This window comes from Schistocerca nitens, chromosome 2 (genome assembly GCF_023898315.1).
Source record: "Schistocerca nitens isolate TAMUIC-IGC-003100 chromosome 2, iqSchNite1.1, whole genome shotgun sequence".
Classification (NCBI taxonomy): Eukaryota; Metazoa; Arthropoda; class Insecta; order Orthoptera; family Acrididae; genus Schistocerca; species Schistocerca nitens.
In genome coordinates, this window is record NC_064615.1 from 859,679,092 (window position 1) to 859,691,844 (window position 12,753).

Sequence of the window (12,753 nt, forward strand, 5' to 3'; positions counted from 1 at the left end):
TTCGTTTTAAATAATGACAGTATTTGGAATAAGTTTAGTCTTTGAGATAAGCGTGGTTGTGGAAATGAAGAGAAAAGATACTTAAAAATGAACCAAGCCATAGAAAATAATAATAATCACAAGTGTATGATACACCCTTGTGTATACATTACCATGCACAAGATTTTAAAGAAAATTCTGTACAGAGAATTACAATACCTAGGTGTAAACGATGTTTGACTTTAGAATGTGTTCTTCCTGTACTCTTTGTTTCTCATTTTCTTTAAGGGAAACAAAAATATTAGTTGATTTAGTTATCCTTGGAATGGCTACGTACAGTTGTCCATGGTTAAAGACGGGATTTGGTAAATACTATCCTGCTCTTTAAAGCGTTTGTCATTTGTCCCTGGCCGGCCTGAGTGGCCGAGCGGTTCAAGGCGCTACAGTCTGGAACCGCACGACCGCTACGGTCGCAGGTTCGAATCCTGCCTCGGGCATGGATGTGTGTGATGTCCTTAGGTTAGTTAGGTTTAAGTAGTTCTAAGTTCTAGGGGACTTATGACCACAGCAGTTGAGTCCCATAGTGCTCAGAGCCATTTTGTCCCTGCATCTTGTTTAAAGAGATTGCAAATACAATTCTAATAGGAAGCTGTCTCCTTTTCAATTGAAAAGGACGTTCTTGGGTCAGAGGGTGTTACGTTTATCTATGGTATTAAAACAGTTTTTCCGGTGGCAATCAGCTGAGCATTAATTGTAAACAGGGGACCCGTGCGAAACTTCCACAGTATTTGGAATAAGTGTAGTTGTTGGGATAAGGGTGGTTGTGGGAATCAAGAGGAAACGTCTTTAAAAATGAATCGAATGACAGGAAATAACAATCGTGAATTTATGTAACATCCTTTTATATACACTGAAGCGCCAAAGAAACTGATATAGGCAAGCGTATTCAAATACAGAGATACGTAAACAGGTAGAATACGGCGCTGCGATTGGCAACGCCTAAATAAGACAACAAGTGTCTGGTACAGTTGTTACATCGGTTACTGCTGCTACAATGGGAGGTTATCAAGATTTAAGGGAGTTTGAACGTGGTATTATAGTCAGCGCACGAGCAATGGGACACAGCATCTCCGAGAAAGTGATGAAGTGGGGATTTTGCCGTACGACCATTCCAGGAGTGTAACGTGAATATCAGGAATCCGGTGAAACATCAAGTCTCCGACATCTTTGCGGCTAAAAGAACGGTACCAACGACGACTGAAGACATCGTTCAACGTGACAGAAATGCAAACCTTCCGCAAATTGCTCCAGATTTCAATGCCGGGCGATCAGCAAGTCTCAGCGTGCGAAGCATTAAACGAAACATCATTGTTCGGCTTTCGGAGCCGAAGGCCCGCTCTTGTACTCTTGATGACGGCACGACACAAATTTTTACGTCTCGTCTGGACCCGTCAACGCCGACATTGGACTGCTGATGACTGGAAACATTTGTCTGGTCGGACGAATCTCGTTTCAAATTGTATTGAGCGGATGGATGTATGCGGGAATGGAGGCAGCCTCATGAATCCACGGAACCTGCATGTCAGCAGAGGACTGTTCAAGCTGGTGGAAGTTCTGTAATGGTGTGGGTCATGTGCAGTTGGAGTGATATGGAACCCCTGATACGACTAGATACGACTCTGACAGGTTACACGTACGTAAGCATCCTGTCTGATCACATGCATCCATTCTTGTCCTTTGTGCATTCCGACGGACTTGGGCAATTCCAGCAGGGCAGTGCGACACCTCACACATCCAAAATTGCTACAGAGTGGCTCCATGAACACCCCTCTGAGTGTAAACACTTCCGCTGGCCACCAAACTTCTCAGACATGAATATTATTGAGCATATCTGGAATGCCTTGCAACGTGCTGTTCAGAACAGGTCTTTACCGCCTCGTACTCATACAGATTTATAGGCAGCCCTGTCGGGTTCATGGTGTCAGTTACCTGCAGTGCTACTTCAGTCATAAGTCGAGTCCATGCCACGTCGTGTTGCGGCATTTCTGCGAGCTCGCGCGGGCCCTGCACGATGTTAGGCAGGTGTATCAGTTTGTGTGGCTCTTCAGTGTACATTTCCATGTACATGATTTTGAACAAATTTCGGTTACGGTAACCACATTAGGCCGTGGAAGCAAGATGTAAATCACAATTCAAGGCGTTTCGGAAAGTATAATCATTTACGAAAGTCAACTAGTACAATGGTCAGAGACAATGGACTACCGTAGTGGTCACGGTTATTATCTATGACAATGCTGTATACAAATTATCAAGTTAATAAGTATTTTACAACAAATAAAATGATATTTGTAATAATATAAAAAGGGAGTGTCTTATTTGTGATTGGTATAAAGCTGGGCATCCATGATGCCCTTTTGCTTGTGGTAGTTAAGTCTCTTTTATCTTAAAATTTTCCGCAAACAGTAAGTTTTACCACAAAATCGGTATGCAATCTCAAAATCCGGTTAAAAAAAACTTTGTAACAACACCTAATTCGTCCACGTACGATTAGCATGTCTTAATAAAAAGGCATGTTGATTTGCGATATAATATGTATTATAATACAATCGTTCCACCTATGAACTAGTTTTATCATACCTGATGCAAAGAAGTCTTTATCGTCTTGTATGAGCTATTTTCTCACAAATTCATTGATCTCCTCTCGTCGTTATTCTGAAGGTTTTTTTTTTCATGTAATGCCTTCTTGAGTGGTCTAAACAAATGAAAATTCCAGGGAGTCAAATGTGGGTTGCAAGGTGGATGAGGTAGTATCTCCCACCCCATTTTTTCAGTAGTTTCTTGGAGCATCTTGGCGTTGCCAGAAATTATATTGTCTCGTACCAGTATCACACCTTTTCTTTGAGATTAGCTACACTTTTGTTTCATTGCTGGCTTTACTTTATTCATTAGCATGTGTGAGTAGTAGATACACTTTATTTTACGCTGATCTTCCAGGTAATGTCGTCAGTGAGGGTATCAAGCGACGGTGTTGACATCAAAAGGTCGACGTTGCTCGTCAGTCACTGAGGTTCCGCCGTTTTTTTTGAACTGTTCTACTAACTAATAAAAATTGCCGCGTTTCATAAAACTTTCACCATACCATAAAATCATTACAGAAAAGATTTTAGCAGGTTTTTCACCTACAGAACTAAAAATAAAAGATCACTGAATGTTCTTCGACTAATGTCATAACTTCAAGCAAACACGCCGTTGTAAAATTCAATATTGAGGCTACAAACAAAACATATTCTATGTCTTTCAGCCGTTCTCAGCTCATCCCAGTGATGCCAGCCTAAAGTCATGAAAGTATAAAACTCCCCCTACAAACAGTTTCATTTCGACATCAATATGTCTCTTTAAATAGTGAATATTCCTCGTAGTTGCTGGTATTAAGGTGGTTTGCTAAGCAACTTAGCCTCGTCACAGGGCAAGGCAATTGCAGACAAACAGTGACAGAATAATGTTGGCTGGCCGCGGTGGTCTCGCGGTTCTAGGCGCGCAGTCCGGAACCGCGCGACTGCTACGGTCGCAGGTTCGAACCCTGCCTCGGGCATGGATGTGTGTGATGTCCTTAGGTTAGTTCGGTTTAAGTAGTTCTAAGTTCTAGGGGACTGATGACCACGGCTGTTAAGTCCCATAGTGCTCAGAGCCATTTGAACCAATAATGTTGACAACTAAAATTAGTAAGAAATTAAAAATACTTTATTACTAGAATTTATAATTAACTTCAGTGTGACGATGCATGGTATTGATGCTCACGTTCACTAACTATGAAGAGTTTGCTATTTCTGAATACAGTCAACGATGACTATCTATACCAGTCGAATGTCCAGTCTGGCTCCAGCGGGCGGAAGTTAAGTTCTGATACAGATGAAACACGCACACTGCAATCGAGTAGAGTTGTGCGTCCTGCTTATATCCACTATTGTCGGATGAAAATTCCTTTGAGAACTATATGCTCCTGTGTACGCCTTACAGTTCAGTATCTGATTTCGGAATATCTATCTGACCATGATGTAATCTAACTGAAATCTCCCCATATCATTCGACCTAGTCCAGGTATATCTCCTCCTCTTGTGATTCTTAAACATAGTATTCGCTATTACCAGCTGGAATTTATTACCGAACTCAATTAGTCTTTTTCCTCTTTCATTCATTGTCCCTAGCCCATATTGTTCTGTAATCTTTTCTTCTACTCCTTGCCATACAACTGCATTCCAAGACTACTAGATTTTCATATCCCTTCACGTACTGTATTAACCTTTCAATATCCCCATGTGTACTTTCTCTATCTTTTCATCTTCAGCTTGCGACGTCGGCATGTATTACTTTATCACAATCCTAAAAGACGAATACTTAAAGCAAATCGGGTGTCAGACAACTTTCCTTTTCGTGTGGGGTATCGATCAGTGACTAACTTTTCCTCCCCTTCTGTTAGTTTAATAATGGTCATAATCACTAGAGATATTCAGAAATCGGAACCGTGGACCGTGCTGTGTGCTGACGATGTTCTACTCGCTATTCAAACCAAGAACAGAGCTTCAGGGCTAGGTCCAAGCGTGTAAGAACCGTCTTGAACACACTGGACTATGCCTCAATATATAGAATAACAATATCGATGCTGAGACACATGCTCTGTAGGCAATGCATGGCTAAAGGTAGACAATGACTGGTAGTGTTTTGTGATAAGATCGCAGACCGACTCAAACTGAAAGTGCACCTGTTGATGTGGTGCAGTGGTTAGCACACTGGACTGTCATTCGGGAGGATGACGATTTAACTCCTCGTCCGTCTATCCAGATTCAGGTTTTCTGTGCTTAAGGCCTATACCGGGATGGTTCCTTTGAAAGGGCAAGGCCAATTTCCTTCCCCATCCTTCCATGATCCAAGAATCTCTAAAGACCTCGGTGTCGACGGGACGTCAAATACTACTCTTCCTACTTCCTTCCAAATTCATTCAGCTTCACAGTGTTATTTCCTTTGTTACTTTAGGCAAAAATCAGCTGTCACGCCAGTAAAGGGCCTTTTGCACCCTCAGATATTTGCACCGACTTGTCTGCACAGACAGCTTTTGGACAGACGAATCGTTGAGTCTGAATGAATGGCCGACTGAAAAATCAGTCTGTGTTGGGCCTTTGCGGAATCTGGCTGTGCAAGAATTTATGCAGACCACATCAAGTGCTTTGCTATTTCATACGTGGCACGACATGTTTCTGGAATGCTGTGGCGCAACGGTGACGGTGATATCACAGCGGTCAGATAAGCATAACTTCTTCCAGTTCCCAAGTACCTCGTTGTTATATAAGCCTTTCATAACCACGTACTGATTTTCTCGTTACTGCGTCATTTCTCCTTATATGCGGTGTAACGTACTGCGACAACACAAGGAATGACTCTTCGTCCTAGACAGTTAAAAACATTTTTTCAATTTTTAATTCCTTCAAAAGATTAACATGTGAAAACGTTACACGCTATGGAAGCAAGTCTTTTGTCCATCACCTCCGTACTGATCTTTATATTTTTGTAACTTCCGAAGTAACAGTCATAGACAAAAGAATTACGTTATAAGCAAATTTACTTAATTTGACCGCTGCCAGAAAATACTCTGCATTTTCGAACTTCTCATTCACGACAGTGCGAAAGCTGCATTGTGGTTGTAAGATGTAGATGCGAATTGAATGCTGTGGACCGTATGTGCAGACGATCGTTGAGAGCATAGTCTTCAAAGACAAACCTGAGCGTGTAAACGGTCCTGAAGTTGTGTCGAATGGAGCCGGTATTCTCAAACCTTTTTTCTGATGGTATTGATAAGGCTACCAGCCTTTCATCAAAATTTTGCCAATTCTATAAAGGCCTACATAAGGTCCTGGACCTATTAGATTCGACTGCGTACCGAGAACTAAGCGCAGTTGCGACGCAGCAGATCACATGGAACACGAATCGGTTAATCAAGGCGTCTTCTTCCTCGACGGACATAGAGAGGAACCTGCGCAAGACAGATGCCCTACCACCTCGGTTGTATGAAATATCCACAAGAATAATGCTCCATGAAGACCGACGTAGGAAATGGCGAAACGGCCTACGTGCTCCACCCGGACGTGGGAAAGACTGACATCTACGTAAAGAACTCAGGACATTTCACTGAGAAGCCGAAGAAACCAAAACTTCGACCAAACGACATGGTGGTCAGCTGTGCTGTTGTTCTTTTGTTTACCAAAGTGCCATTCAGTGATATTCTGGAGTACATCGGTTCCATTTTCCCGCAAGACATCACGAAGCTCTTTCGTGCATATCGTACCACAAGCTATTTCATGTGGAACGGCAACTTCTACGAACAGCCGAGGAGTCTACTTACTCCAGTGATGGCCAACTTCTTCATGAAACATTATTAAGCACATGCACTGGACTTGGCACCCTGTAATCCAAAGGTGTGGTACAGATATGAAGCCATGGTGAGGAACAACTTCATAAGACAACTGTACGATCTGATACCAAAATAAAGGTAGAAATGGACTAACAGCCACGCTTTCTTGATGAGCAGGTCTCTAGGTATGGTGAAAACCTGAGACACAGCGTGTATCGAAAACCGACACACACACGAACCTGCACAGACTGTCGAATCGCTGTCCGAGAAAGTGGTTAATACCCTTTTTAAGCGAGCAAGACAGTTATGTGGGCCGCAGCACCTCAAACGAGAGATGCAACACCTAGATAATGTTCTGTGGAACAACGGGCACTCCGGATTTGAGTGCTGCACCGAACGTCCGTTGCAGGTAGCAAGGGGAGAACGGCAGCGGTAATGATCACGGAAAAGCTCTTGGACGTTGATGTGCCAGGTACATATAATCTGCAGCCCTGAGCTCGGTTCCGATCCACCACCAGCAATGGAGGACCAAACATTGAAAATGCTGGCCACTCGTGCTGGCGAAACGTCAGAAAATTCATCACACAATCGTCGGCGGAAGAATGTGAGTCAGAAACCGACAGGCGGTTTGAAAACCTACACCAGTGGATTTCTGAACTGCAACAATAGGAAGGACGGAAAAAAGAGAAATTTTCTTTATAATGCGTAAAATATTGCAGTAAATAGGAGGGATGCGTCTTTAAGGTAGTACACAGGGCTGCTATGTTCGTAACTAACAACGGCTCTGTCCCGACTGTCCACATTACCGGCTATGCGAACCAGAAGTAATCGTTTTCAGTACTCAGTGACTGGATGCGTATGACGATAGCGAATACAATCTGATCATGTGCTGAACAGACGACGGGCTGCCACCCTATCGGAAGACCTCTTTCGTACTGTACGTGTCGATACTTGTCTCGCTTCAGATTCACTTGCTGAGTCAATGTATGTCACGTAACTGTATATTTTTGATTGTGCACGGCCGAGTGGACAATATATGTAAAAGACGCGCCACGGAGGAATTGTCCAAATGCGACGGAAATCAGTAGGTTTACATGTAGAGACAAGAAAAAAAAAAGAGATTACCATTTCAGAAAAGTGGGTAATTTATTCATGAGAAATAGCTTCACAAATTGAGCAAGTCTGTGTCGCGTTGGTCCATCTGTGACCCTTATGGAGGTAGTTATTAGGCTCGGAATTGATTGATAGAGCTGTAGAGGTGTCCCCATAAGGGATATCCTGCCACCTTACGTCCAGCTGGCATGCTAGATCGTCAAAATGCCCTGCCCAGACGTTCTCAAATGACAAATCTGTGATTTTTCTGGTCCGGGAGGGCTTCCATGCACGAAGAGTAGCAGTACTCTCGTCCTATGCGAGGCATTATCTTGCTGAAACTTAAGCTCAGGATGACTTCCCACGAAGGACAGCAAAACTGGGCATAGAATATCGTCGGCGTACCGCTGTGGCGTAATGGTGCCGTGGATAACAACCAAAAGGGTCTTGCTGTGAAATGAAATGGCATCCCAGAACATCACTCCTAATTGTCGGGACGAACGGCGGGCGACAGTCGGATTCATATATCACCTTTGTCGGGGCGCCTCCGGACACGTCTTCGGCCTGGATTTTCATTAGTTGTAGTAGAACTGTCTTCATTGATGTGTCTCGCTTCGAAGCGAGCCCCTATGAACAGCGAAGACGTGTCTGGAGACATGCCGGACAGCGGTGGGATACCAAGATGACTTTTTTGTTCAGTCGGTTTTTTCAGTCGAGACCACAGAAGTTGCTCAGAGAGGTTACTTCTTTTGAATGTATTCGTGCTAAGTTCCTACGGGACCCAACCGCTGAGGACAACACACACACACACACCCATGCCCGAGGGAGGACTCGAACCTCCGATGGGTGGAGCCACGCGGACCTTGGCAAGGCGCCACAGACCGCGCGGCAGCCCCGCGCGGCACTTCTTTTGAAGATAGTAGCACACAATGTGTGTTGGAAAGTCTGGAAATGTACTTGGTTTGAGAAGGACGGAAGCTCGCCTACCGTGCAGTGGAGACAGCATTATTTATAAATGACTTTGTAATAATATGTTCTGAGGAAATATTTTGTGGAAATCAGGTTGTATGAATGCAAGTATGTCAAAAGGAGATTTCTTAAAGTAATTTAGTTTTTATACACTGAAGCGCCAAAGAAACTGATATAGGGATGCGTATTCAAATACAGATATACATAAACAAGCAGAATACGTCGCTGTGGTCGGCAACGCCTATGTAAGACACCAAATGTCTGACGCAGTTGTTAGATCGATTACAGCTGCTACAACGGCAGGTTATCAAGATTTAGGTGAGTTTGAAAGTGATGTTATAGCCGGCGCACGAACTATGGGACACAGCACCTCCGAGGTGCCGATGAAGTGAGGATTTTCTCGTACCGTGTATACTAGGAGTCCAGTAAAACATCAAATTTCCGACGTCGCTGCAGCCGGAAAAAGATCCTAACGACTAATAAAGAAAATCGTTCAGCGTGACAGAAGGGCAGCCCTTCCGCAAACTGATGCAGATTTCATTGCCGGGCCATCAACAAGGCGTGCGAACCATTAAACGAAACATTATCGAGAATGGCCTCTCGTAGAATTTCATACATGTTACTGCCTACTTTTTCCTCTTCTGTCAATAACTGAATTGACTTAAGTGTGGCACTGAATGATTTTTAACTGAATTTCGTTATGAATCTTCACGCATTGCTAAATTTGCACACTTTCATGGTAGGTCAACAACGGTAATCCAATATGACTGGTCTGAACGTTGACACAGATCATTTCGCGGCCGAAAGCGCATATTATTTTGGTAATTCGTAACGATCTGGGGTACTTTGTATTACTAAAACAGTTATCTCGATAAGCTGAAATTCATTTTTATTAGTACAGTTCATAATAATTAGCGTTTCTCCTTAATTTATATCTTATGTTTACGTGTTGTGTTTAACGTACTAATCAGCATTAATATAGTCTTACACATGATTGAAAACAGTCTGACATAGTTCGGATGGTTTTTCAATTTGACACCTGTGCATAGAGTGTTGGTAGCACTCCGTCTCCTTGCCTGTTATTCTGTGTAGCAGAGTTTAAAGCTGTGTGGATCAGCATAACGAAAAGGCGAGGGGTCTCGCTCGTTTTGTCCACGACTGTACATCTCTGCTTGCCCGTCATCAACTGGCTCGTAAGGAACACCGACCATTCCTATCCTGTATCGGTACTCGTGACGAGAAACGGAAAGGAAAAGAAAGGAATTGCGGAATCGAAAAGCTACCCCAGCGTTAGTAGACTGTTGTAAATAGTGTCTCTTATGTGTATCTGTTGTATTTAGTAAACTTAGGAAAAACGCTACGAACTTATGCACTAACCCAGTTATTAATGGTGATCGTGTTGTTTTGTGAAAGCTTTATCCGTTGCCACGATATAAGCAACTGATTCGAAAGGCAATACAAAAATCTTTTACCTGATCAGTCTTCGCCGAGTCGACAAAAAGCTATATCGACTGCCAAGCTTTGGAGGTCTAATGTCAAAATTATGGTGGCGTAAAAGTTGGGAACCAGAGTGAAAAATGCTCCCATCATAGCATAAAAAAGAAGAACATGTCCTAGGCAGAGTTAGGAAAGTAAAAGAATGGAACTAGCTTTTCAATTTATCTGGCAGCTTCAGATAAACTTAAAACGTCTGGACATATACGCGCTTTGTTGCAAGTTAACACTACTTTGCAAGCGCAGTGAGCCTTCTTACCTTCAAGGTGTTGGCATACCGGCGTCTTCCAGTTTACAGGCTAAAGTCTCTGATTCCGTGTCCAAAATCCGGAAGATACGCCAGCCGTAGTAAACACTATAATATCGTATGGATGAAGAGCATGCAGAGTAATAGCTAAAAAAGTATTTCTTGAGGGATAAAATTTTTGGGGGTAGATTTGTTCATGAGTACTTTACTTAACACGAAGCATGGATACTAATACTAACAAGTAAAAAAGCGCGAAATTCGTCAAGATGTTTTGGTTTTAATGTCTCTGAAACTGCCAGATAAGTAGAAAAATTAGTTCTGTCTTTCACATCCGAAACTCTGCTCAAAACATATTCACCTTCTATTGCGCTATGATTCCTGCATATTTCACGCTGATTTATTAACGCTTGCTAAGTATTTTATCATTAATCGCATTGCCAGGTGTAACATGCCAATACAGTTAATGGCAACCAACGCCAAGAGACCTGAGATCTAATGAGATAAGAAATAATTATCGCTACATTTCTTGCAGCTGCTTTCCAGGAAAGGAGTATATAGACTGCCACTTGATTCTACCTCCGGTTTGCTTCCTTTAAAAAAACAATTGCTACGTAAGAGGAGAATATCATTACACTGTATACACTGAATGTTGGTTCTTGAGTGTGTCATAGTGGTCAGCGTCGAGGCAGGCCATGTGGCTGTGTCAGTAGCGCGGTACTCGCTGGTTCGAGTCTCACTATGGTCGTTTTTTGTTCCTATTGTATCGTTAGTTACGTATGTTTTACAAACTTCTTAACGTCTTAAATTCTGTCACTCAAATTTGTGATTTGATCAATCCCTTAGCCACAGTTTCAGTTTATTTCTGCTTTATAGTAACAAAATAGTTGCAAACAATTGTTGCAAGATACATATTTGCCTTGTGCAATACCAAAAAACTTAGTCTTACATACATATTTTCTGTTTCTTTGTTCAATGTATAACTCTATGTTAGAATGGCTTGTTTTTTACTCCCTGCGTTATTGCACCAGCAGATGTGTTTTGTTAAACATAAAACTCTTCCTTGAACATCTCATGTTGGCACATAGTATACTCATATGGCTCTATACTATCTTACAATGTTTGAAAATGAATGTTTGCTGCTGGCTTTTTATTTTTGAGGACGACTAATCGCATAGAAGCTTTGTTTTGTTATACTAAAGGACGATATAAGTCCTTACACAATTGTCAGTATATGTACTGCTGCGATGTACTATTGTGTTTCCTTCTTTTATAGAACGTGATAATGGAATAACGTTGCCCCGAAACATGTTGTGGCAAATACATCACACGTTTGACAACTGGTGCGTAACATGCTCAGTACTCTGGAAAAAAAAAACGACCTTCCGTTTGCGGTGACGGTGATTTACTTATTTTAAGATATATATTTTTTTAATTTTTGACACAATTACTATTTTATGATACAATCATAATTAATACTTGTTTTGGCCTTCAAAGACCATCTTCAGATGCTATAGTAGAGTACAGCAAAGCTTAAATTAAGATCTAAAACAAGTGAAATTATTTTCACTACTTTTGAGCTTAGTAAAGAGCTATTACCATACACGTGGTTCATACTTAAGTCTAGCATTTGATAAACAAGTGTTTCTGCTTTGTTAACTTAAAATAAAAGATCGGCGCATTATATACATACAACTAAATGTACTTTCCCTTCTCTACTCTTTGCGCTAGATGCGCGTGTACTCTGTAAGACAATCTTCAGTAGAGAAAACCATAAAGTATGACAATTATTACAATAATACAGAGTGTATAAAAAAGAAACATCCGATATGGCACGTCTATATTTCTGATACTAATAAACATATACAATAAAGTTTGTTTTTTGAGATGCAAGGCATATGTCAATACAGTGTTCAAATTCTTGCCACACTGCAGTGAGCATGTCTTGAGTTACAGCTTCAACAGATGCTATTATGCGATGCCTAGGGTTCATTCATTGTTGTTGGTAACGGAGGCACATAAACAGAGTGTTCCGTAAACCCCCACAAGAAATAATAACATACAGTCAGGTCCGGTGACCTTTGAGACAAGTAATGCAAGGCTGAACTAAATGGTCCAGTGCGACCGAACCATCGTTCAGTAATCCTTTGATTTAAAAATTCTTGCACTTCCAGATGCCAGTGTGGCGGTGCCCCATCCTGTTGGTAAAAAAAGTCGTTCGAATCAATCTCCAACTGTGGGAAAAGAAAGTTCTCAAGCATATCGAGAAATGTGCTTGCTGTAACGGTGTTCTTGGCAAAGAAAAATGGCGCGTATGCCTTTTTCCGTGAAACTGCAAAAACATATTAAATTTTGGGAAGTTTCTCTCATGTTGTACAACTTCATGAAGCTGTTTCATATCCCATGTCCTGACATTGTAACAGTTTACCTTTCCGTTTAAATGGAATGTTGCCTCACCTCTAAACATTACGCAAACCTAAAGTTCAGCACTTCCTTGGCAGACATTGGCCACAGTATGCTGGCATCTATACAGATGGTTCTGCAAGTGGGGCGGATGTGGGATACGCCTTCT

General features: G+C 41.9%; 1 non-coding gene across 1 annotated transcript; it reads left to right on the forward strand.

The window, feature by feature from the left end:
• Window positions 1–392: 392 nt before the first annotated feature.
• Window positions 393–476, forward strand: Trnas-gga (transfer RNA serine (anticodon GGA)). Its single transcript is given in 2 exon segments — window positions 393–432; window positions 442–476. It is a non-coding gene; the product is annotated as a tRNA-Ser (tRNA).
• The last annotated feature ends 12,277 nt before the right edge of the window (window positions 477–12,753 follow it).